This window comes from Ranitomeya imitator, chromosome 5 (assembly GCF_032444005.1).
Source record: "Ranitomeya imitator isolate aRanImi1 chromosome 5, aRanImi1.pri, whole genome shotgun sequence".
In the NCBI taxonomy this organism is placed as follows: domain Eukaryota; kingdom Metazoa; phylum Chordata; class Amphibia; order Anura; family Dendrobatidae; genus Ranitomeya; species Ranitomeya imitator.
In genome coordinates, this window is record NC_091286.1 from 503,664,473 (window position 1) to 503,689,062 (window position 24,590).

At 47.2% G+C, this 24,590-nt stretch overlaps 1 protein-coding gene across 1 annotated transcript in view; it reads left to right on the forward strand.

Moving 5' to 3' along the window:
• The first annotated feature begins 528 nt into the window (after positions 1-528).
• PLCH1 (phospholipase C eta 1) overlaps positions 529-24,590 on the forward strand; it is a 451,824-nt gene continuing 427,762 nt past the window's right edge. Inside the window, exon 1 of the mRNA XM_069727462.1 lies at positions 529-628. The gene's annotated coding sequence lies outside the window, so the exon portion shown is untranslated. The remainder of the gene's footprint in view (positions 629-24,590) is intronic.

Here is a 24,590-nt window from a genome sequence, read left to right on the forward strand (position 1 = left end):
TGGTTTAGGAATGTGTGGATCCGTGAAATATTTTTGAGTTGGAGGCGGCAGGAAGTGGAAAGGGTTTGGATATGTGGTTTAAAGACATATAATATAGTGACACGCGATATAAGACATAATATAGTGACATACGATATAAGACATATATAATATAATGACATACGATATAAGACATATAATATAGTGACATACGATATAAGACATATATAATATAATGACATACGATATAAGACATATAATATAGTGACATACGATATAAGACATATATAATATAGTGACATACGATATAAGACATAGAATATAGTGACATACGATATAAGACATATATAATATAATGACATACGATATAAGACATATAATATAGTGACACGCGATATAAGACATATATAATATAATGACATACGATATAAGCTATATATAATAGTGAGTGACACCGGTCACATATCAGTGACACACGATGCCAGCAGTGATGAGGGAAGTCCCGGGCGGCTCCAGTCCTCAGGTCCCAGCTCCAGGATTTCCCGTCCTCCCTCTCCGCTCGCAGTTTGAACTGGGTGAGAGCTGGTGGCGGCAGCTGCTGAGAGCGGTCACCGGGGACCTGACTCCTCCGTCCGCTCCTTAGTGTGAGGTGAGTGCGAGCACCGGAATCCGGACTCTGTGACCGAGCACTAATGTGTGACCCTCCACCTGTTCACAGGATACAACTCCCGAGGTGCACTGACAGCGGGCATGCTGGGAGGTGTAGTCCCACTGTTTGTGTGACGAGTGGTTCACATGTGCACTGACAACGGCAATGCTGAGAGTTGTAGTCCCACCGTTTATGTCATGAGGTGTTCTTAGTCACTGACAGTGGCAATGCTGGGAGTTGTAGTCCCACTGTTTGTATATGTGGTGAGCTGTTCTTAGTGCACTGACAGCAGCAATGCTAGGAGTTGTAGTCCCACTGTTGCCCTATATGATGAGCTGAGCTCACGTGCACTGACAGTGGCAATGCTGGGAGTTGTAGTCCCACTGTTTCTCTAAGCTGTTCTCTGCTCCATGTGTCACATTTGCTTTGGGTGATCCCATCTGTTTACTGTAAACCTTCCCTGCCCCATTATTAGGGAGCTGGCGAGGAAAGCACAGACTGATGATTGATGGGGCTGATCTTTCCACAATGTGTTTGGTCCCTTCTAAATCTCTACAACTTTGAGACTTTTCTCTTGTTTCCAAGCTAAGGATCACAGATCAGGACCCATAAGGACATGACAGCCCTGGATCTGCCATAGCCGTCAGTCCCTGATGTCCGTCAATGGCCCCTGACATCTGCCTTGGGGACCCTCAGACCGCCTGGTCCTTTGTTCCCTATGAGGATGATCGGTGCCATATGTCTGTGACACTGATTATCCCCTGACCCGACTGACTGCAGTAATGGAGAAATCAGCAGGAGCCGTCTGTAGCCGAGGACTGATAGTAAAGATGCTCCCGGGTGTCGGTGTATACTGTATTATTATTTATATAGCACCAGTGATTCCATGGTGCTGTACATGAGAAGGGGTTACATACAAGCTACAGATATCACTTACAGTGAACAAACTAACAATTCCAGACTGATAGAGGGGCGAGGACCCTGCCCTGCAGGAGTACATTATACTGTAAATCATTTGCGGATCCGCAGCGTTTCTGCACCGCACAAAATGCTGCAGATCCGCACATAATCTGCAACGTGTGCACATAGACTTTTAAGGGAACCTGTCACCCCCCCTCAGACATTTGTAACTAAGGCTACTTTCACACTAGCGTCGTACGACGCACGTGCAATGCGTCGTTTTGATGAAAAAACGCATCCTGCAAAGTTGGCTGCAGGATGCATTTTTTTCCCCATACACTAACATTTGCGACGCATTGCCACACGTCGCAACCGTCGTGCGACGGTTGCGTCGTGTTGTGGTGGACCGTCGGAACAAAAAAATGTTACATGTAACTTTTTTTGTGCGTCGTGTCCGCCATTTCCGACCGCGCATGCGTGGCCGGAACTCTGCCCCCTCCTCCCCGCAACTCACAATGGGGCAGCGGATGCGTTGTAATAATGCATCTGCTGCCCCCGTTGTGCTGCATTGTCACAGGATGCGTCGGTACGTTGGCCCAACGCACTTCGACGGGCCGACGCTAGTGTGAAAGTAGCCTAAAAGCCACCTTGTGCAGCACAAATTCTGCATTCTGACAAGGTGGCTCTTTTAATGCGCCTGCTCATTGTTTTTTTTTCCGGGCGTGCGCAGTTGCGCTGCCCTTCGTACTTACAGCGCAGGCGCCAGGGACGATAATGCAGCAAGAGGAGGTGGCGCGCACAGGCCCGGAGTGACTGCTGTGCTGCGTCTGATTAGGAGGGAAAGACCTGCCTCCGGGAACATTTCACGGTATGAGGGGGCACATTTTATAAACGTTTATTTCAGCATGTGCAGGCATCATAACTAAAAGAGCCACCTTGTCAGAATGCAGCATTACTGCTGCACAAGGTCGCTCTTTTAGTCACAAACGCCTGAGGGGGGTGACAGGTTCCCTGCTGCTATACACATTAGGTGGCCATCGTCTGTCTCTCCCGACTCCTCCAAAGTCATCGATATCTGCAGCTAAGGTTAAACTTGATGGCAATAGGTCTTTTTTCAACCTATGTAACTATGTCTATGGACGTTGTAAGTTGCAAAAAAACCATTAATTTAGATTTTTTTTGTCGTTAGCGCATCACAGATTGTACCATAACCCTAATCGCTTATAGTGCCTTGCGAAAGTATTCGGCCCCCTGGAACTTTTCCACCTTTTCCCACATATCATGCTTCAAACATAAAGATATCAAATGTAAATTTTTGGTGAAGAATCAACAAGTGGAACACAATTGTGAAATTGAACGAAATTTATTGGTTATTTTACATTTTTGTGGAAATTCAAAAACTGAAAAGAGGGGCGTGCAATATTATTCGGCCCCTTTAACTTAATACTTTGTTGCGCCACCTTTTTCTGCGATTACAACTGCAAGTCGCTTGGGGTATGTCTCTATCAGTTTTGTACATTGAGTGTCTGAAATTCTTGCCCATTCTTCCTTGGCAAACCGCTCGAGCTCAGTGAGGTTTGATGGAGATCATTTGTGAACAGCAGTTTTCGGCTCTTTCCACAGATTCTCGATTGGATTGAGGTCTGGACTTTGACTTGGCCATTCTAACACCTGGATACGTTTATTTGTGAACCATTCCATGGTAGATTTTGCTTTATCCTTGGGATCATTGTCTTGTTGGAAGACAAATCTCCGTCCTAGTCTCAGGTCTTTTGCAGACTCAAACAGGTTTTCTTCAAGAATGGTCCTGTATTTGGCTCCTTCCAATTTCCCATCAATTTTAACCGTCTTTCCTGTCCCTGCTGAAGAAAAGCAGGCCCAAATCATGATGCTGCCACCACCATGTCTGACAGTGGGGATGGTGTGTTCAGGGTGATGAGCTGTGTTGCCTTTATACCAAACATATCGTTTGGCATTGTTGCCAAAAAGTTCGATTTTGGTTTCATCTGACCAGAGCACCTTCTTCCACATGTTTGGTGTCTCCCAGGCACCTTGTTCCAAACTTTAAACGACACTTTTTATGGATATCTTTGAGAAATGGTTTTTCTTCTTGCCACTCTTCCATAAAGACCAGATTTGTGCGGTGTACGACTGATTGTTGTCCTATTGACAGACTGTTCCACCTCAGCTGTAGATCTCTGAACTTCATCCAGAGTGATCATGGGCCTCTTGACTGCATCTCTGATCAGTCTCCTCCTTGTTTGAGATGAAAGTTTAGAGGGACGGCCGGGTTTTGGTTGATTTGCAGTGGTATGATACTCCTTCCATTTCAATATGATCGCTTGCACAGTGCTGCTTGGGATGTTTAAAGATTTAGAAATCATTTTGTATCCAAATCCGGCTTTAAACTTCTCCACAACATTATCATGGACCTGCCTGTTGTGTTCCTTGGTCTTCATGATGCTCTCTGTGCTTCAAGAGAACCCTGAGACTATCACAGAGCAGGTGCATTTATACGGAGACTTGATTACACACAGATGGATTATATTTATCATCATTAGGCATTTAGGACAACATTGGATCATTCAGAAATCCACAATTAACTTCTGGAGTGAGTTTGCTGCACTGAAAGTAAAGGGGCCAAATAATATTGCACGCATCACTTTTCAGTTTTTGAATTTCCACAAAAATTTAAAATAACCAATAAATTTTGTTCCACTTGTTGTTGATTCTTCACCAAAACTTTACATTTGGTATCTTTATGTTTGAAGCATGATATGTGGGAAAAGGATGAAAAGTTCCAGGGGGCCGAATACTTTTGCAAGGCACTGTACATTGCGCTATGTGACATAACGGGGTCTTTGGCCAGTTGTGGCCCCACCCTAAGCATGCTGTATGATTTACTGACTACTTTCCCAATGTTCCATCCTGTCCTCACCACAATATTACTATACGCGGTCTATGGATACACGGTCCACCATGGAGGATCGGCCACTATTGTGCCTCCTACACTTTAAAGTGTGTTCTGTGGCTTCTCCCAGCAAACTGTCTACAAAGCAAGGGATCGGATTCCTGCAGCCCTGTGCAGACACGGGTGCACTGTACTGCTCTGTCATGCATTATTAACGCTCGGCTCCCAGGGGTCGGGGGCTCCCAGGGTCGGGGGCCTTTATGTTTTATTCACAGTGATATGGTCGTTAGTGCTAATCTCAGGCTATAATGCCGCAGCAAAGTTCTGACCTCATTCAAAGTTCAGGATGGGTTGTGCAGATCATAATAACATATGTGGCGCTGGCTTTGATGGCTCCTCGCTCCCTGTATAATAAAATGCACTAGTTAAAAAGGATTGGGAGGAGGGCGAACGTTAGAAGCCAGAGAATCCCAGCAAGTGTTGTTAGGAGGGAGGAACAAAAGCTTTATGGGGAGTGAAGCAGGTCTGAGTGTGAGCGAGGCCATCACTGTGGGGTTCCCACACTGGATCCCACAAGACTTCCAGCCCATCCCATATATTGCTCATCAATTACTGGCAAAACGTCCTCAGAATCCACCACACACAGAAAATGACGTCCGGGCACGTGCCTCAGATATGACTTTGCAATCATTAACGTAGCATAGAAGGCGCGAGGAGCAGGAGCGTCCGCCTCTCACCTGGAGACAGGGAGCTTGGCGGAGATTCCATTTTTATTAGTGAGCAGACCTTTAGTCCAGACCTTTCCTTTCGCTCTGTTTTTAGAGCTTGTTCACATATTGTGTTTTTGTCGTGGTGTCCCCACATTTTTTTTCCATGAAAAAACGCAGTGTTTTCCGATACCAGCAAAGTGAATAAGATTTCTGAAATCTCCTGAACATTCTACGTACTTCTTACTTGCAGAACTGAAGCAGTTTCAGATGGAAACATGGAGCATTTTTCACCCATTCTAATAACTGGGGGAAAAAAAGCATAAAAAAAAAATTGCACACACAAATGTGCGTCATTTACGTAGTGTTTCTTCTGCCAAGTGACACATTTTTGCCACCAAAATGTCTGCCACAAATACTTAGCCCCTGATTCATCCATACCAGCGTTGTTCACACTGTCAGGGTAGGTGCAGACGGTTAGTAATTGGCAGCGCTTTGGACGCATCACATGTCCGCTGCCGGCTATTGAACACAGGTGAATCTTCATGTTCATTGAACCATGTGGAATCATCGTGCCCTATACATTGTACAGGTGAAAGTTGTGGAGAATCGCATCTCTGCAAGATAAATACACATGCTGCTGTCTGGAAAGACGCGCCACATGTCCATCTCTACAGGTAAGCCTTGGGTGTCTCTGGACGCATGGTGGACATGGGATTTCTTAAAATCCCATCCACTATGCTGTAACTTCTGGACGCTGCACCCTGGACGCTGCACAAGTACACAGCGTCCAACCCGCAGCGACTACTAATAGTCAGCACATACCCTTATTGATGATGGGGCATGCTGGAGTCAGACGCTTCTGATCCATTAAGGGGCGTGTGTCTCCGGAGCATCAGATAAGTGGCGTGTACCAGTCCCTGCTGGAGTAAGATTTGTGGTATAGCGGTGGTCCCCACCCCCGCCCTGCCCCAGCTCCGCCCACTTTATTGGAGCTTGACGAAAATGGGGTGAGAGTGCCAAAATATTTCAATTTTAGCTCAGAATCAACTGGCGACAAATTTTGTGACTTTTGGAAGCTTTTACGCAAAAATACTGGAATAACAGCTGTGATGAATGGGGCTTTTAATGCGCGCACATCCATAAGCCCAACCAGGATTTAGCCCACAACACAGACTTCTTGGGCCATGACCGTGTTGTGGGCAGAATCCCGGGGCGGGTTGAGTGAACTGAAAGTGACATTACCGGTTCTAAAACTGAACGCTCATTTTATGCTTTTTTTTTTTTTTTTGTGAATGAATTTAATAAATTCCTCTGGTTTTTGAAACTCTGGGGGATCTGTACTGCGTCCTTTACCGCAGGTGTCCGTGGCTGGATGTGTGTGACAGAGGGAGAACTGACTGTTCCGTGAGTGGAGGGTGACATGCCATCTGGAGGAGACCACCAGTGATATCCAGGACCGTTGGACAGAACGGAGACTATTTGACATTGCACCTCTACCCCCTGCAGTGTACAGGGAGGCGAGTGATCACATCCCGACTTTTCATGTACTGATTGTGTCCGGTTGTTGGAGCTCTGCGCTGTCATCGTTTTTTTATTTAGTGTCCTATGGGATCTTTTGGACTCCTCTCATAATTTTGCAAGAGCTCGATCACTGTGGTACAGGACATATAACGGTTTACATCCTCCTGGAAATGTGTGAATACGTTTCTACTTGATGTTAGTATGGCACTTGTCAGTGAACCATGTGATTATGCCCTCTGACACCGTCCTGTCAGTGTGCTAGCACCATTGGATGCCAGTCTAAATGCGTCATGCCTATAAACAGTTGGTATACATCATCTTCACATGTTGTCAGGAACATCTGTGGTACCTAGATTTTAGGAGCAAATCATCTAAATTCTGTAAAGACCAACGTGACAAAGTGGAGAGTATAAAGCTTGGACTTGTTTTTCCAGCACATCCCACAGATGCTCGATTGGAATGAGATCTGGGGACTTAAATCAAGTCCTTATCTTGTTCCTTCAACCATTCCCAAATAATTTTCCAAATGCTGAAGGACATACTGTCATGAAGTGGTGATAGAAGTGTTGGGGAAGAAAACCTGATTTGTCAGACCATAGCATGCTCTCCCATTGATTTATGGTCCGTTTTGATGCCCATTGGAGATGCTTCCATGGACGGTTCAGTCTGCAGCAAGGTGTGATGCCCTGCGTGATCGGACATTTCTGTCAGAACCAGCAGTGACCTTGTCAGCAATTAGTGTAAAAGTAGGTCTTCTGTGGGATAGGACCAGATGGGCTACCCACCATCCTGCATGCAAATCAGTGTGCCGTGGGAGAGTATTAACCTTTTACCAGGTCACTGGTTGTCCTTCATTGTACTGGTTTTGGTAGTCCCTAACCACTGCATACAGGAAACTACAAAAGACCCTCCGTTTTGGAGATTCTCTGACCCAGTCATCTAGTTAACACAACATGGCACTTGTCAGTCGCTCAAATCCTTATGTTTCCCAACAAGATAAAGGCTCCTAACATGTCAACCTAAAGAAGTGACTCTATGGTAGCTGCTCAGTACATCTCCCCCCTTGATAGGTACCATTGTAACTAGATAACCAATGTAATTTCCTTCCCATCATTGGTTTGGTATTGCGAGCTGAGAAGATGACCATTTTGCTTGATGATGGTTCCGATGAAAAATGACGGTCCCTTGCACAGAGCAGTTTCTGAGACCAGAGAATCTTGAAGCCTAATCCAGCCTGTGTTATTGGACTAGAAGAGAACCAGTGCTCAGATCCCGCTGATAAGGGGATTTAGCATGTTGGCTTATCTAAGGATGGATTTACACCAATTAACTGAGAAGCTAATAAGCAGTAAATAAAGAAGCCAATTACACAACTGCAGGAGCCAGATGTCCTACTGTACCTGGCAGCATAAAAGGTCTAGGTATCAATAGAAAATATCACACGGCAGTGAAGGCTGCGCCCTACAGATCTGTGACCGCTGATTGCTGATTTGTGGCCTCCACACTCCTTACGGACTTCTCTCTGTGTAGCGGAATCATTGGATCATATTTGCCATCTTGGTCTTGGCTGTACCAAGTTCTTTCTATTTCTGGTTATTTCTCGTTACTACCTTTTAGAAATAAATGTTTGAGCCAGGAATTACACAAGCCGCTTTTGATGCAGTTTGTTTTCCAGCTAAATCCATGTAGGTGCAATCATGATTGTGTATTTTCTGTGTCAGCATGTCTAGAATAATAAAACAAACGGCAAGTAATAACAAATATCAGCTTAGTAAAGCAAAACAGACCATGAAAGAGGTCATGAAGCAATTAGCCTTTTTTTTGCTAAAATCACAGTGCCCTCCTAGCTTGTGTAAGCACACAATATAAACTACTTGAAGCTAATTATTTGTGTGGGTTACCCCTCCCCCATTGTACTTCTCATCCTTCTCCCTTCTTTCACCAAAAAGCAAACAGGGCCATCCTGCCTGTCCTACCATATACATATAATGAGTGATGTTATAAAGCCAGCTTTCCAGAGTACTTGGGTCTCCATCAGGCATGGTAAAGCAATGAAGATACACATATAGGGCCCAGTTCATCAAAGATTTTACTCTAGTATTGTTGTGTAAAGCACTTTGAAAAGATGTAAAATTTCCAGGTCACCACCTGACAGCACCAAGGAGGACGTCCTTCTTATCCATAGTGGGACAGGAAACCACGAAAGTTTAAAAGGACCCTCCCCCTTCCACCCTTCAGTGTTTTTCCTGCCCACTGTGGATGGGAACGACAAGAGTTCCATCTGTCCCCTGCAGAGAGTGAGGATCGGGGGGGCTCGGCCTCTTTCTTCCCACTACATGGACTCTGCGTAGCTGACACCCGAGTAATAGGGTCCCTCAGCAGTACCAGTGTAGCGCTGCTCCTGGTTGGAGGGTCGCTTCCCCCTTGGGGGGCTCTCGACCCGGGATGAAGCCCCAGATGTACCTGCGTTTTTCGCCTCTGCAAGGTGTTCCCTTCGCAAGCGGATCCGGTGAGGTTGTGGCCGCAGGCTTCACAGGACGCCGACCGGGAGTATCCTGGGTCCGGGGAGCTCGGTGGTTTCTCGGCAAGTCACTTCCAATTCACCGCTGCCGCGCACGTCACTCCCGGATCGCGGCCGGCAGCATGGGGCTGCATCCTCTTCACTCCTACGCTCGGCGGCGATAGGAAGCTCTGGGGCAGGTGGCGCCGCTCCAGGATAAAAAGGTATGTGTGGGCTATAGGGGTGCTTCAGGCAGTAGGTTTCCAGCCTAACCAGCAGCAGTATGGATGAAGCAAAATCCGACACACTGCAGGAGACCCAGGCACATGTGAGTCCCCACTTGGGTGTCTGCTCCCTATAGTTTTTCAATAAAGGTACAGACCATCAGCTGTCTTTGTTATCTATTATAGGGGCTTTTCTCGTCGGGGGGTAAGAAGCCCGGCAAGTATAAGAAGTGCCCCATTTGTGCCATAAAGCTTAAAGACTCCTGGCAGAAGTCGCTCTGCGAGTCTTGCACCAGCCATATTGTGGGAGAAGAACAGGCTTCCCTAATGACAAGCATGAGAGCCATTGTTAGAGAAGAGGTGCAGGCTTCGATTTCTGGCTTATCATTTCCCCAACCTGTACAGTCTGACCCCCAGGATTCTCCGAGATCTAAGAAAAGACAGAGAGTCTGATCTGTCATCCGAGGACAGCTCCTTTGAATCTGATATGGAAGAGGAGGAATCGAGTAAGGACCCTCCTCAAAAAGGAAAGAAATATTTGTTCTCATCTAATGATATAGATGAGCTCCTGGGAGCGGTCTGACAGACTATGCAGATTGAAGAACCCTCAACCACTCAATCAATTCAGGATGAGATGTTTGGGGGGCTACGTTCACAAACATCGAAGGTCTTCCCTGCAAATGCCCACATTCATTCAATGATTCTAGAAGAGTGGTATGAGGCATAGAAAAGGATATCCATTCCTAGAGACTTCAGACTTCTTCTTCCCTTTGACCATGAGGAGGTCAAAGATTGGGAAGATATACCTAAAATTGACATCCCACTCGCAAAGGTTTCTAAGAGAACCGCCATACCATTTGAGGACTCCTCCAACTTGAAGGAGCCAATGGACCGAAAGGTGGATGGACTCCTAAAAAGAGCATGGGAAAGCTCTGCAGCAGTAATCCGCACAAATATAGCAGCGACATCTGTGGTGTGGGCAATGCATTTGTGGGTAGATGACTTGAAAGATCATTTGTCTGCCAGAACCAGTAGAGATTCTATTATAAAAGCTATCCCTCTACTCAAACTAGCAACCGGGTTTCTTGCAGATGCTACTGCAGAATTGGTTAGGTTTACAGCTAGGAGCCAGTCCTTATCAAACGCAGCCCGAAGGGCTATATGGTTAAAAAACTGGTCGGGAGACGTTCATTCAAAAAATAAGTTGTGTTCCATTCCTTTTTTAGGAGGCAGGGTCTTTGGCCCCCTTACTGAATGATATTCTGGAGGAAGCTTCTGATGAAAAGAAGGGGTTTCCAGAAGAAAAACGTAAAAAGTTCCAGCCCTTTCGCATACCCTATAATGGTCAGAGATCAGATTATAGGGGTAAGGGAAAACAGGGGAGATGGAGCTACCAAAAAGGGGGAGAAAATAGAAACAGGAATAGGGATTCAGGTCCCTCAACCTCTAGGTCAGAGTTCCAAAGAAAATGACGCCACCAGGATAGGGGGGCGGTTGCTGAACTTCCTAGGGGAGTGGGAAGGGATTACCACAAGTCCTTGAGTCCTCCAGATTATCTCCCAGGGGTACAGGATAGAATTCGACTCTCATCCCCCAGAAAGATATTTTGTATCCAACGTCCATCTCTCTTCAGTCTCCCCAATGTGGTCAGACATACAGGATCTCCTCCAGATGGAAGCAATATCTCCCGATCCTCCTCACTAAATAGGAAGAGGTCATTACTCGGGTCTCTTCTCTATAAAAAAAAAAACCTTCGGGGGAATCCTGAACCATAATAAACCTCAAGCCCCTAAACAAATGGCTACAATACAAAAGGTTCAAAATGGAGTCTATACGCCCCACAATTCCCCTATTGGGAAAGGATGTGGTAATGTGTACTTTAGACTTAAAAATTGCGTATTATCACGTACACATGGTGGCATGGTGCTGCACATGGGGGTGTGACATGGTGCTGCACATGGGGGGGGTGTGACATGGTGCTGCACATGGGGGGGTGACATGGTGCTGCACATGGGGGGGTGACATGGTGCTGCACATGGGGGGGTGACATGGTGCTGCACATGGGGGGGTGACATGGTGCTACACATGGGAAGGGTGACATGCTGCACTGCACACGGGGGCGACATGCTGCACACGGGGGCAAAAGATGTGCAGACTAAAGGTACCGTCACACTGAACGATATCGCTAGCGATCCGTGACCTTGCAGCGTCCTGGCTAGCGATATCGTTCAGTTTGACAGGCAGCAGCGATCTGGATCCTGCTGTGCCATCGTTGGTTGGAGCAGAAAGTCCAGAACTTTATTTCGTCGCTGGACTCCCACAGACATCGCTGAATCGGCGTGTGTGACGCCGATTCAGCGATGTCTTCACTGGTAACCAGGGGAAACATCGGGTTACTAAGCGCAGGGCCGCGCTTAGTAACCCAATGTTTACCCTGGTTACCAGCGAAAATGTAAAAAAACCCAAACACTACATACTTACATTCCGGTGTCTGTCCCCCGGCGCTGTGCTTTCCTGCAGTACACAGTACTGCAGTACAGTTTCTTTGTAGCGCTTGATGGTTTTTGCCACTGCACTTGGGGACACTTTCAAAGTTTGCCCAATTTTTCGGACTGACTGACCTTCAATTCTTAAAGTAATGATGGCTACTCGTTTTTTCTTAGAATTTGTATTATGGCAAGAAAAAAGCAGCTAACAGTCTATTCAGTAGGATTATCAGCTGTGTATCCACAACTGATGGTCCCAACCCCATTTATAAGGCAAGAAATCCCACTTATTAAAGCTGACAGGGCACACCTATGAATTGAAAACCATTCCCGGTGACTACCTCTTGAAGCTCATCAAGAGACTGCCAAGAGTGTGCAAAGCAGTCATAAAAGCAAAAGGTGGCTACTTTGAAGAACCTAGAATATAAGACATAATTTCAATTGCTTCACACTTTGTTGTTAAGTGTATAATTCCACACGTGTTAATTCATAGTTTTGATGCCTTTAGTGTGAATGTACAATTTTCATAGTCTTGAAAATACAGAAAAATCTTTAAACGAGGTGTGTCCAAACTTTTGGTCTGTACCATGAAGGTCTGCTGCACAAAGTCTCCTCTTAACAGTAGTTGTAGAGATGTGTCTGCTGCTAGATTCTGGTGAGGCTGGTGATTCGGATAAACTTATCCTCAGAAGCAGAGGTGACTTCTCTTTAATGCTGTAGATAAGCCCCCTATGTATCCTGAAAGATGAGAAAAAGAGGTTAGATTATACTCACCCAGGGACGGTCCGGTCCGGGGCCTCCCATCTTCTTACGATGATGTCCTCTTCTTGTCTTCACGCTGCAGCTCTGGCGCAGGCTTACGTTGTCTGCCTCGTTGAGGGGAGGGCAAAGTACTGCAGTGCACAAGTGCTGGGCCTCTCTGACCTTTACCTGCGCCTGCGCACTGCAGTACTTTGCTCTGCCCTCAACAGGGCAGACAAAGTACGCCTGCGCCGCAGCCGCAGCGTGAAGACAAGAAGAGGACGTCATCGTAAGAAGATGGGAGTCCCCGGACCGGACCGCGACGCTCATTGGACCGCAGCTGGAGCGCCCCATCGTGAGTATAATCTAACCTCTTTTTCTCATCTTTCAGGTTACATCGGGGGCTTACCTACAGCATTCCAGAATGCTGTAGATATGCCCCTGATGTCGCTGGGCTTAGCTCATCTTTGATTTTGGGGGTGACAGGTTCCCTTTAATCTTTCCACAATTTCAAAACAGACATTAATACCATAAAGTGAGAGAGCTTTGCTGTTCATCATAGACATGTTAATATATGTTGACTCTAAGCCCAGGACGTCTGAATACCCAGACAGTACCATATGTGATGGATTTGGGAACTTTGACTGCAATTGTTTGAAGATTTACTGTCAATGACAATTACGGTACATTGAGATTAATTGTACGGTAATTGTGATATACTGATTGCTGAATTAGATAAGATGTAACATACTGTATGGGCCGAGAATTATTACGTGATTAGGGTAAGTACAACCTCATTTGGACTTTCAGGTTTTTAGCAGTGTAATGTGGGTCTGAATGTGTTCTTCACATTGTCTATATATCTATGAGGGGGTTGTCCGGTCCTAACCTATAAGTCTGGAGTCACTCAGTGTGACTGCAGACTTTTGAATCCCCCCAACGCACCTTGTGTGCTCTGCAGTGATTCGCCGGTCTCTGAGTGGGTACTGGAGGGTATGTATGAGTTATACATACTCCCGGCCTGTGATCGCAGCCTCGCTTCCATTCACTTTTAAGGAGCGAGGCCGCACCTTCTTCTAGTCAACTACACCCAGTAGACGGCGCGTCACTAGATGGCTAAAAGTGTATTTTGCGAGGCCCTGCCAACTAGATGGCTTCAGCCCGGAGTATGTATAACTCATGCATACTCTCCGGACCCAACTCAGAAACCGGCGAGTCCCTGCAGCGCACAGTGCGTATGATGGGGGATTCATAAGTCTGCAGTCACATGTCTTTCTAGGTGTCTTAGCTTCATCCTTTCTCTTCTTATCTTTTCTCTTCTTATCTTTTCTCTTCAGCATTGATGCTTGGGCCCCATTCCTAAGGGTACCGTCACACAGTGCAATTTTCATCGCTACGACGGTACGATCCGTGACGCTCCAGCATCGTAACAATATCGCTCCAGCGTCGTAGACTGCTGTCACACTTTGCAATCTACGACGCTGGAGCGATAATTTCAAGATGTATGTGCGATGTAGAAGCCATTGGTTACTATGCGCACATCGTATACGATATATGTTACACCATGCGATCATGCCGCCACAGCGGGACACTAGACGAAGAAAGTTTCAAACGATCTGCTACGACGTACGATTCTCAGCGGGGTCCCTGATCGCAGGAGCGTGTCAGACACTGCGATCTCGTAACTATATCGCTCGAACGTCACGAATCGTGCCGTCGTAGCGATCAAAATTGCACTGTGTGACGGTACCCTAACTATGATCTTGTCCTGTTATGACTCCTAATTGACCTTCTAGTAACATCCCTTGGCTCCAGTCCTACCCACTGCTTAATCGATGCTACTGCCACCACATCATGACTAGTCTGTGGAGTCTTAGCAAGGAATGCTGTGAAGTCCACACCACCTTCTTGGGGTTAAGTGTGAGGTACAGGGGATTCCATCATTTGGACTCTGTGGTCTCGTGTTGTCTGCAGTCAAGTCTTTTCAAGCAGAAACACCTCAAGAATTGGCATTTAACTTTTTCATTTTTCCTCACTAACAAATATACGTAGAAGAAAACGCACCACTTATGCTGTAGGCGTGTTCTTTTTTTAATTAATGGTGAAATGGTGTTTTATGTGGATTTTGAAGACTAATACACTAAAAAAATCCATGTAAAAATGTGTACAAACTATAGCGAACCGTTCCTTTAAACTCCTAGTAAATACTACAGCTAAACTGTGCTGTACATCAGGTAGATGCACAACAAGATACATGGAACCAGGGGTGCCCCAACTTTTACATGCCACTAGGCACTCTACTGATCTGTTTTGAGCTCCAAACTGAACTGTCACTGAAGACTTTTGTCCTGACTTTACCTATAAAGAGGAGACCATTTCCATCTATCTGCAATCCTGTATTTGGGGTGTGCATGGTCTACCACATGGTGGTTGAAGTCTTTTCTCCGAATGCTGTCTACTTACCGTAGGTTGCAAAGTGGTTAACCCCTTAGTGACCGAGCCAATTTTTGCAATTCTGACCACTGTCACTTTGAGGTTATAACTCTGGAACGCTTCAACGGATCCCGCTGATTCTGAGATTGTTTTTTCGTGACATATTGTACTTCATGTTAGTGGTAACATTTCTTCGATATTACTTGCGATTATTTATGAAAAAAACGGAAATATGGCGAAAATTTTAAAAATTTAGCAATTTTCAAACTTTGTATTTTTATGCCCTTAAATCAGAGAGATATGTCACGAAAAATAGTTAATAAATAACATTTCCCACATGTCTACTTTACATCAGCACAATTTTGGAAACAAAAATTTTTTTTTGTTAGGGAGTTATAAGGGTTAAAAGTTGACCAGCAATTTCTCATTTTTACAACACCATTTTTTTTTAGGGACCACATCACATTTGAAGTCATTTTGAGGGGTCTATATGATAGAAAATAATGAAGTGTGACACCATTCTAAAAACTACACCCCTCAAGGTTCTCAAAACCACATTCAAGAAGTTTATTAACCCTTTACGTGCTTCACAGGAACTGAAACAATGTGGAAGGAAAAAATGAACATTTAACTTTTTTTTGCAAACATCTTAATTCAGAACCATTTTTTTTATTTTCACAAGTGTAAAAACAGAAATGTAACCATAAATTTTGTTATGCAATTTCTCCTGAATACGCCAATACCCCATATGTGGGGGTAAACCACTTTTTGGGCGCACCGCAGAACTTAGAAGTGAAGGAGCGCCGTTTGACTTTTTCAATGCAGAATTGGCTGGAATTGAGATCGGACGCCATGTCGCATTTGGAGAGCCCCTGATGTGCCTAAACAGTAGAAATCCCCCACAAGTGACCCCATTTTGGAAACTAGACCCCCCATGGAACTTATCTAGATGTGTGGTGAGAACCTTGAATGCCCAAGTGCTTCACAGAAGTTTATAATGCAGAGCCGTGAAAATAAAAAATATTTTTTTTTTCCACAAAAAAGATATTGTAGCCCCCAAGTTTTTATTTTCACAAGGGTAACAGGAGAAATTGGACTGCAATATCCCGAGTATGCTGATGCCCCATATGTGGGGGTAACCCACTGTTTGGGCGCACGGCAGAGCTCAGAAGGGAGGGAGCACCATTTGACTTTTTGAGCGCAAAATTGGCTGTCGTGTTTGGAGACCCCCTGATGTACCTAAACAGTGGAAACCCCCGCAATTCTAGCTCCAACCCTAACCCCAACACACCCCTAACCCTAATCCCAACCTGATCCATAATCCTAATCACTAACCCTAACGATAATCCCAACCCTTACCCCAAAACAACCCTAATGTCAACCCTAACCATAACCCTAATCAAAACCCTAAATCCAACACAACCCTAATCCTAATCTCAACCCTAATCCCAAACCTAACCCTAATCCCAAGCGTAACCCTAATGCCAACCCTAACCCTAATACCAACACTAATCCAAACCCTAACCCTAATCCCAGCTCTAACCCTAACTTTAGCCCCAACCCTAGCCCTAACTATAGCCCCAACCCTAACCCTAGTCCTAAGGCTACTTTCACACTTGCGTCGTTTGGCATCCGTCGCAATCCGTCGTTTTGGACAAGAAACGGATCCTGCAAATGTGCCCGCAGGATGCGTTTTTTGCCCATAGACTTGTATTGCCGACGGATCGTGACGGATGGCCACACGTCGCGTCCGTCGTGCACTGGATCAGTTGTGTTTTGGCGGACCGTCGGCACAAAAAAAGTTCAATGAAACGTTTTTTTGTACGTCGTATCCGCCATTTCTGACCGCGCATGCGTGGCCGTAACTCCGCCCCCTCCTCCCCAGGACATAGATTGGGCAGCAGATGCGTTGAAAAACTACAGCTGCTGCCCACGTTGTGCACAATTTTCACAACGTGCGTCGGTATGTCGGGCCGACGCATTGCGACGGCCCCGTACCGACGTAAGTGTGAAAGAAGCCTAACCCTAAATTTAGCCCCAACCCTAACCCTAAATTTAGCCCCAACCCTAACCCTAAATTTAGCCCTAACCCTAACCCTAGCCCTAACCCTACCCCTACCCCTAACCCTACCCTTACCCCTACCCCTAACCCTACCCCTACCCCTAACCCTACCCCTAACCCTACCCCTAACCCTACCCCTAACCCTAACCCTAATTTTAGCTCCAACTGCTGTTCTCCTGCCGGCCGGCAGATGGAGACAGATGGCGGGCGCACTGCGCATGCGCCCGCCATTTTCTTCTGCCGGCGGCCAGGAGGAGCAGCAAGAGGATCCAGGGACACAGGTGAGTATTGTAGGGTCCCCGAATCCCCCTATTTCTCTGTCCTCTGATGTGCGATCACATCAGAGGACAGAGAATTACACTTTACTTTTTTTTTTTTTTTTGCGGTCGCCGGTAAACAGTTAATTACCGGCGATCGCAAAACAGGGGTCGGTAAAACCGACCCCGATCATGCTCTTTGGGGTCTCGGCTACCCCCGGCAGCCGAGACCCCAAAGAATCTCGCGGGGCCAGCCGGCGGGCGCACTGCGCATGCGCCCGCCATTTTTAAGATGGCGGCGCCCACCGGGAGCCACAAGGAGCATCGGGGAAGCTAGGTGAGTATTGGGGGGCCACCTGGGACCCCTTTTCTCTGTCCTCCGATGTGCGATCACATCGTAGGACGGAGAAATTAAAAAGAGATTGCTTTTTTTTTTTTTTTTTTGCGATCGCCGGTAAACGGTTAATTACCGGCGATCGCAAATGCAGGGTGGGTTAAAGTACCCTTTCTATGCTGGTCAGAAACTTGCAGACCTCTGTCTTTGCTTCCTAGCTCCTTGGAGAAGCTGTCTGAAAAGGAGATCTTTGTTGTTACTGGAGATCGCATGCTGTTTTTGGATGTATGCTTTCCTCAATGTCCTATTCCCATTAGGTTGGTACATTGACTTTGTATGTTTGTTGCTTTCTGTTATCTCTATTTTGTCTGTGTTGTTTACCTTAACTTTCTGTCCTAGGTCTCATGGGGCGGGGGAGAGGACAGATCAGGGTTTAACAGGAGCATAGTAAGGTCGGAGACTCGGGCCTCTCTGTTCAAGAGTACTCCCAGGACAAGGATAGTTAGGGTCCCAGTTCCATGGACAGTTTAAGGCCCCTCTTCCTTAAAGGGAACCTGTCACCCTGTTTTTTGAGATTGAGCTATAAATACTGTTAAATAGGGCCTGCGCTGTGTGTTCCTATAGTGTATGTAGTGTACCCCAATTCCCCATGTATGCTGAGAAATAACTTACCAAAGTCGCCGTTTTCGCCTGTCAATCAGGCTGGTCAGGTCGGGAGGGCGTGGTGACATCGCTGGTTCTTCCTCAGCTTTACGTTGGTGGCGTAGTGGCGTAGTGGTGAACAAGCAGCGCGCGATCTGCGCTGTAATCCCTTGCATCGGTGGGGGCGGCCATCTTCCTGGGGCCGCGCGTGCGCAGATCGAGTGCTCTGCTGCACGGGGCTTCAGGAAAATGGCCGCGGGATGCCGCGCGTGCGCATTAGAGATCGCGGCGGCCATTTTCCCAAAGCCGAGATGCAAACTCGGCTTTGGGAAAATGGCCGCCGCGATCTCTAATGCGCACGCGCGGCATCCCGCGGCCATTTTCCTGAAGCCCCGTGCAGCAGAGCACTCGATCTGCGCACGCGCGGCCCCAGGAAGATGGCCGCCCCCACCGATGCAAGGGATTACAGCGCAGATCGCGCGCTGCTTGTTCACCACTACGCCACTACGCCACCAACGTAAAGCTGAGGAAGAACCAGCGATGTCACCACGCCCTCCCGACCTGACCAGCCTGATTGACAGGCGAAAACGGCGACTTTGGTAAGTTATTTCTCAGCATACATAGGGAATCGGGGTACACTACATACACTATAGGAACACACAGCGCAGGCCCTATTTAACAGTATTTATAGCTCAATCTCAAAAAACGGGGTGACAGGTTCCCTTTAAGGTACCGTCACACTAAGTGACGCTGCAGCGATACTGACAACGATCCGGATCGCTGCAGCGTCGCTGTTTGGTCGCTGGAGAGCTGTCACACACACAGCTCTCCAGCGACCAACGATGCCGGTAACCAGGGTAAACATCGGGTTACTAAGCGCAGGGCCGCGCTTAGTAACCCAATGTTTACCCTGGTTACCATCCTAAAAGTAAAAAAAACAAACGCTACATACTTACCTTCCGCTGTCTGTCCTCGGCGCTGTGCTTTCCTGCACCGACTGTGAGCACAGCGGCCGGAAAGCAGAGCGGTGACGTCACCGCTCTGCTTTCCGGCCGCTGGGCTTACACAGGGGAGAGAAGCAGAGTGCCGAGGGACAGACAGCGGAAGGTAAGTATGTAGTGTTTTTTTTTTTTTTTTACTTTTACGCTGGTAACCAGGGTAAACATCGGGTTACTAAGCGCGGCCCTGCGCTTAGTAACCCGATGTTTACCCTGGTTACCAGTGAAGACATCGCTGAATCAGTGTCACACAGGCCGATTCAGCGATGTTAGCGGGAGATCCAGCGACGAAATAAAGTTCTGGACTTTCTGCAGCGACCAACGACATCACAGCAGGATTCTGATCGCTGCTGTGTGTCAAACTGAATGATATCGCTAGCCAGGACGCTGCAACGTCACGGATCGCTAGCGATATCGTTTAGTGTGACGGTACATTTACTGAAGACCGTCACAGTGTGACAATTTCACTGGCCCCACTTTTTTTTTTATCTTGGTATGGATCCCGTAACAGTCCTTGCCAAACAGAGTCTGTCGCTTGAAGTGTCAGACCTGCAATCTAAGGTATGACAGCAGCAGACTGTTGGTCTGGCTGGCAGTGAGGATGAACCAGAACCGAAGGTGGCCCTCCCGGATAATTTTTTGGGGAACTGGATAAATATATTGTGTTACGTGAAGCCTGCAAGCTTTATTTTTGGCTTTGTTCTTGTTCATCTGGGAGTGAGGAGCAACAGGTTTGGATTGTTATTTCTCTCCTTCAAGGAGATCTTCAATCCTGGGCCTATTCACTTTCGTCAGATTCACTGTCTCTCCAGTGAATTGATGTTTTTGAGGCAGTCTAGGCCATGTGTATGATGATCAGGACTGTGTCTCCCTTGTTGAGTCTAAGCTACTTAAGCTCCAGCAGGTAGATCGTCCGGCATAGGAATTTTGCTCAGAGTTCCGTAGATGAGCTACTGACACCCGGTGTAAAGGTACCTTCACACTGAGCAACTTTAGAACGATAACGATAGCGATCTGTGGCGTTGCAGCGTCCTGGCTAGCGATATCGTTGTGTTTGACACGCAGCAGCGATCAGGATCCTGCTGTGACATCGCTGGTCGGAGCTAGAAGGCCAGAACTTTATTTCGTCGCTGGATCACCCGCTGACATCGGTGAATCGACGTGTGTGACGCCGATCCAGCGATGTGTTCACTTGTAACCAGGGTAAACATTGGGTTACTAAGCGCAGGGCCGCGCTTAGTAACCCGATATTTACCCTGGTTACCATTGTAAATGTAAAAAAAAAAAAAAAAACACTACACAGTTCAGCGCTTACACAGTGCAGGGAAGCTGACTCCGGGGGACGCGACAGACACCGGAATGTAAGTATGTAGTGTTTGTTTTTTTTTTTTTTTAACATTTACAATAGTAACCAGGGTAAATATCAGGTTACTAAGCGCGGCCCTGCGCTTAGTAACCCGATGTTTACCCTGGTTACCCGGGGACTTTGGCATCGTTGGTCGCTGGAGAGCTGTCTGTGTGACAGCTCTCCAGCGACCACACAACAACTAAACAGCGACACTGCAGCGATCGGCATCATTGTCTAAATCGCTGCAGCGTCGCTTAATGTGACGGTACCTTAAGGATCCTGCTCTTAAATCAGTTTTATCAGGGCCTGTCTAAAAGATTAAAAGAAGCACTAGTGCTTTATGAAACTCCTGAGTCTTTAGGGTATGTGCACACTTCAGGATTTCTTGCAGAAATTTTCCTGACAAAAACCGGACATTTCTGCCAGAAATCCGCATGCGTTTTTACCGCGATTTTGATGCGTTTTTGACCCCTTTTTGGTGCGCTTTTTTCCCAAATGCATAGAATTGCGGGAAAAACGCAGAAAATCCGCAAAAATAATGAACATGCTAATTTTTTTACCGCGATGCGTTTTTTTCGCGGAAAAAAACGCATCTATGTGCACATAACATGCAGAATGCATTCTAAATGATAGAATACATAATGTATGCATTTTTAATGAGTTTTTATAGCGTTTTTACCGCGAAAAAAACGCGAAAAAACCTGAACGTGTGCACATAGCCTTAGAGTCCACCATGGCTCTGGCCATACTAATTGATAGATGCCTCAGGGATAGCCCGGTTGTGACTCTGCCTCCCATGGCACTACCACTACACACTTTCTCTGTGTGCTCTGAAAAACTGATGCAGTTAGGAGGGGCTTCCCATCGGTGTGAGTCTGTTATGGTTTGCCGCAAAATGGGGTTGTGTTTTTTCTTTGGTCAAAAGCGGCATTTCAATGGGGGGGTCTGTCTTTTTTTTTTATTTATCAAAAGCACAAAAAGCCCAAGGTGTGTGTGGGATAACAACCTGGATGCAGAGGCGTATCTAGTGTTTCTGGCATTCGGGGCAAGAATTCATTTTGGCGCCCCCCCCAGGACATATGTGATTTGCACAATTAGTCATGTACCGATGAGCTCCTCTCCCTAATGCTCTCAATGTTCAGTGAAAAACTGAGAGAAGCTCTATGTCACAGGACCATAAGATAGCCTCTTGGGCTATCTGCACAAAAGCTGTTCTACCCTGTATGCACATCCTCTTGGGCTATCTGCACAAAAGCTGTTCTACCCTGTATGCACAGTAGCCCATGTGTTCCTGTTTCCATAATTGTTCTCTTGTGTCTACAAGACTGGGGAGTTCCACCACTCCTCTTGGGCTATCTGCACAAAAGCTGTTCTACCCTGTATGCACACAAAGTAGCCCATGTGTTCCTGTTTCCATAATTGTTCTCTTGTGTCTACAAGACTGGGGAGTTCCACCACTCCTCTTGGGCTATCTGCACAAAAGCTGTTCTACCCTGTATGCACACAGTAGCCCATGTGTTCCTGTTTCCATAAGTATGAAAGTTGCATGTGACTGAAGTGTCCAGGTGATGAATACTGGAACCTGCAGAGCTGAATCCTGACATCGCAGCTTCTGAATTCTCACAACTAATGCACTGCACACTTTTAGGATTCTCCCTTGCCGGTGGACAGTCATGTCAGCACAAGCATGCGATTTGTTTACTTCTGACCACATTCCGACTAGACGTGCCCGGACTCTCTCAGTTCATTTTCATTGAGTGAGGCCACACATATCTAGTCAGCACGTGACCGCACGTATGTAAAATCGCCAGCACGAGAGAATCCTGACAGCGTGCAGGGCGCACTGTGAGAAGTCAGAAGTCTGCAGTCGCAAAGAATGACTGCAGACTCATCACAAACCTGGACATCCCCTTTAATGCTCCTAACATAAGTAAAAACATGAGTGAGTTTGTATCACAAATAATGTTTATGGAGCGCCCCCCAGACGCAGGGCCGCGGGTTACTCGGTACCGGTCCTCTGCTGGCTCAGTTCTGGGGATGTCTCGGTGGTTGGACCCGGTCCGTGACCCTGCTAAGGGGCGTCCAATGAAAGGTGATGCGAGTCTGTCAAGGTTTTGCGACGCCACCTGTGGTATTCGGTCAGGGTGACCGACGCTGCTTGGGGTCCACTGGGGTGATGTGATGGCAGCTAGATGGTATGCCTTCCCACAGGTGAAGTATGTCCCCAGGGCTTCCCTTTATGAAGGATGGTGATGGTGTGGGGTGCAGACAAAAACGAGGACACAAGGTTGCAGTCTCTTTACCGAAGACTTCGGGATCCTCAATCCAGAGCACAGTTAACAGGGCTGTCTGAGACCGGCCGGTCCGAAGGCACATCCAGAGTCCTCTTTGCAGGTGGAAATCGTGGCCTACCACTAGCGCCTGTGTGTTGTAGTGCTTCCCTGCTGAGCATTCGGGATAGTCCTCACAACTTCTATTCTCGTTTCTTTCTAATTCGTTCCAGTTCTTTCTAGTTCTCCGTCCCCCAGGTATGTTATGGCTAGGACGCACCCGTTTGACGGGTAGGCTCGGAGTTCTTCCGGGACCATAGAGACGCCCCTCTCCACGCGTTGCCCCCTATGTCTGCTTAGGTGATGTAAGGTAGACAGCCAACCTATAATTAACTGTCCTGCGGAGTTTGAAGTAAGGCATAGTCAGTTACTTCCTTGGTGTTCCGGCCACCGGCTACGCGCCTCAGTAGGATGTTGCCGTTCTCCGGGCACGACTCCTACTGGCTCTCCTTTGTGCTTGATCTCGTTTCTCACTGTCCATAATATCCTTTGCTTCGTGTCTCTTTCTTAGGATACCGCCGCGGGGTGTGCAGGCGCGGTTCCGTAACGTTCTATTCTCATCACTAGGTACCTGCCAGGTTCCCACGCCTGACAGGGCCCCCCCTGAATTTTCAACCTGCAACACCCCCTGCCACGGGATGTTGCATGAATTCAACCCAGTCAGCTTCTAACTAACTTCCTATCCAACCCCTAGTTTTACCAGTGTGAGAGTGGCCTAGTAAATAAAACATTTTGCTCCCCCTAGTGGCCGGAGTATGAAGTGTAATGTGTGCTGGTGATACCTGGTCAGAAGAACTCCTTTAGTGCCATCAGACGTACCATCACTCCCCTTAGTGGCAGAGCGACGTTACTGCAACGACCAGATCTCTGGGGCGCTGCATTTACATCCAGGTACCTTATAGATGACGTCACCTCTGGAGTCGTTCTCCTTTTCTTCATCTTGTCCAGACCCCATGATGAGTTTTCTCATCCACAGTCGTCTCTGCAGACTTCCATCTTCTCTGCTCTTTTGCAGAAAATATCCACATGATGCCCTTCAAGATAGAAGTATAGAAGTGTCATTATAATGCTCCTGAATGAATAATTGCCCCTCACTATACTGTCTGCACAAAATATGACCCCCACACACTGTCCCTCTTATGGTACATGATCTTCACACTGACCTTTCTATACCGGCCCCTCTCTTCACACTGTCCTCTCACACTGTGTCCCCCTATTGGGCCCAGTATTTATACTGTACTCTCATCACACTCCCCCCTCCTTGGTATACTGTCCCCTCCTGGATGTGCCCTTACTTTCCCCCCATGCTACGAACCCACTACACAGTTTCTCTAACCCCCATGACGGCACCACGGAGAGAGAGGTATCCGCCCTCAGGGACAGGGAACCCACAGGTTAAAAAGGCGGGACCTCTCTTCCACCTCAGTTCGGTTTCCGGTCCCTGACGGGGAACCCACGGGTGAACATACCTGCAACGCGGGATCCCAGGGACCATCCGGCCGGGTAGTGCAGCGGGGGGGCCCTGCAGCGGTCGGGGTGGATTCCGTTCCCCGAAGGCACCATCC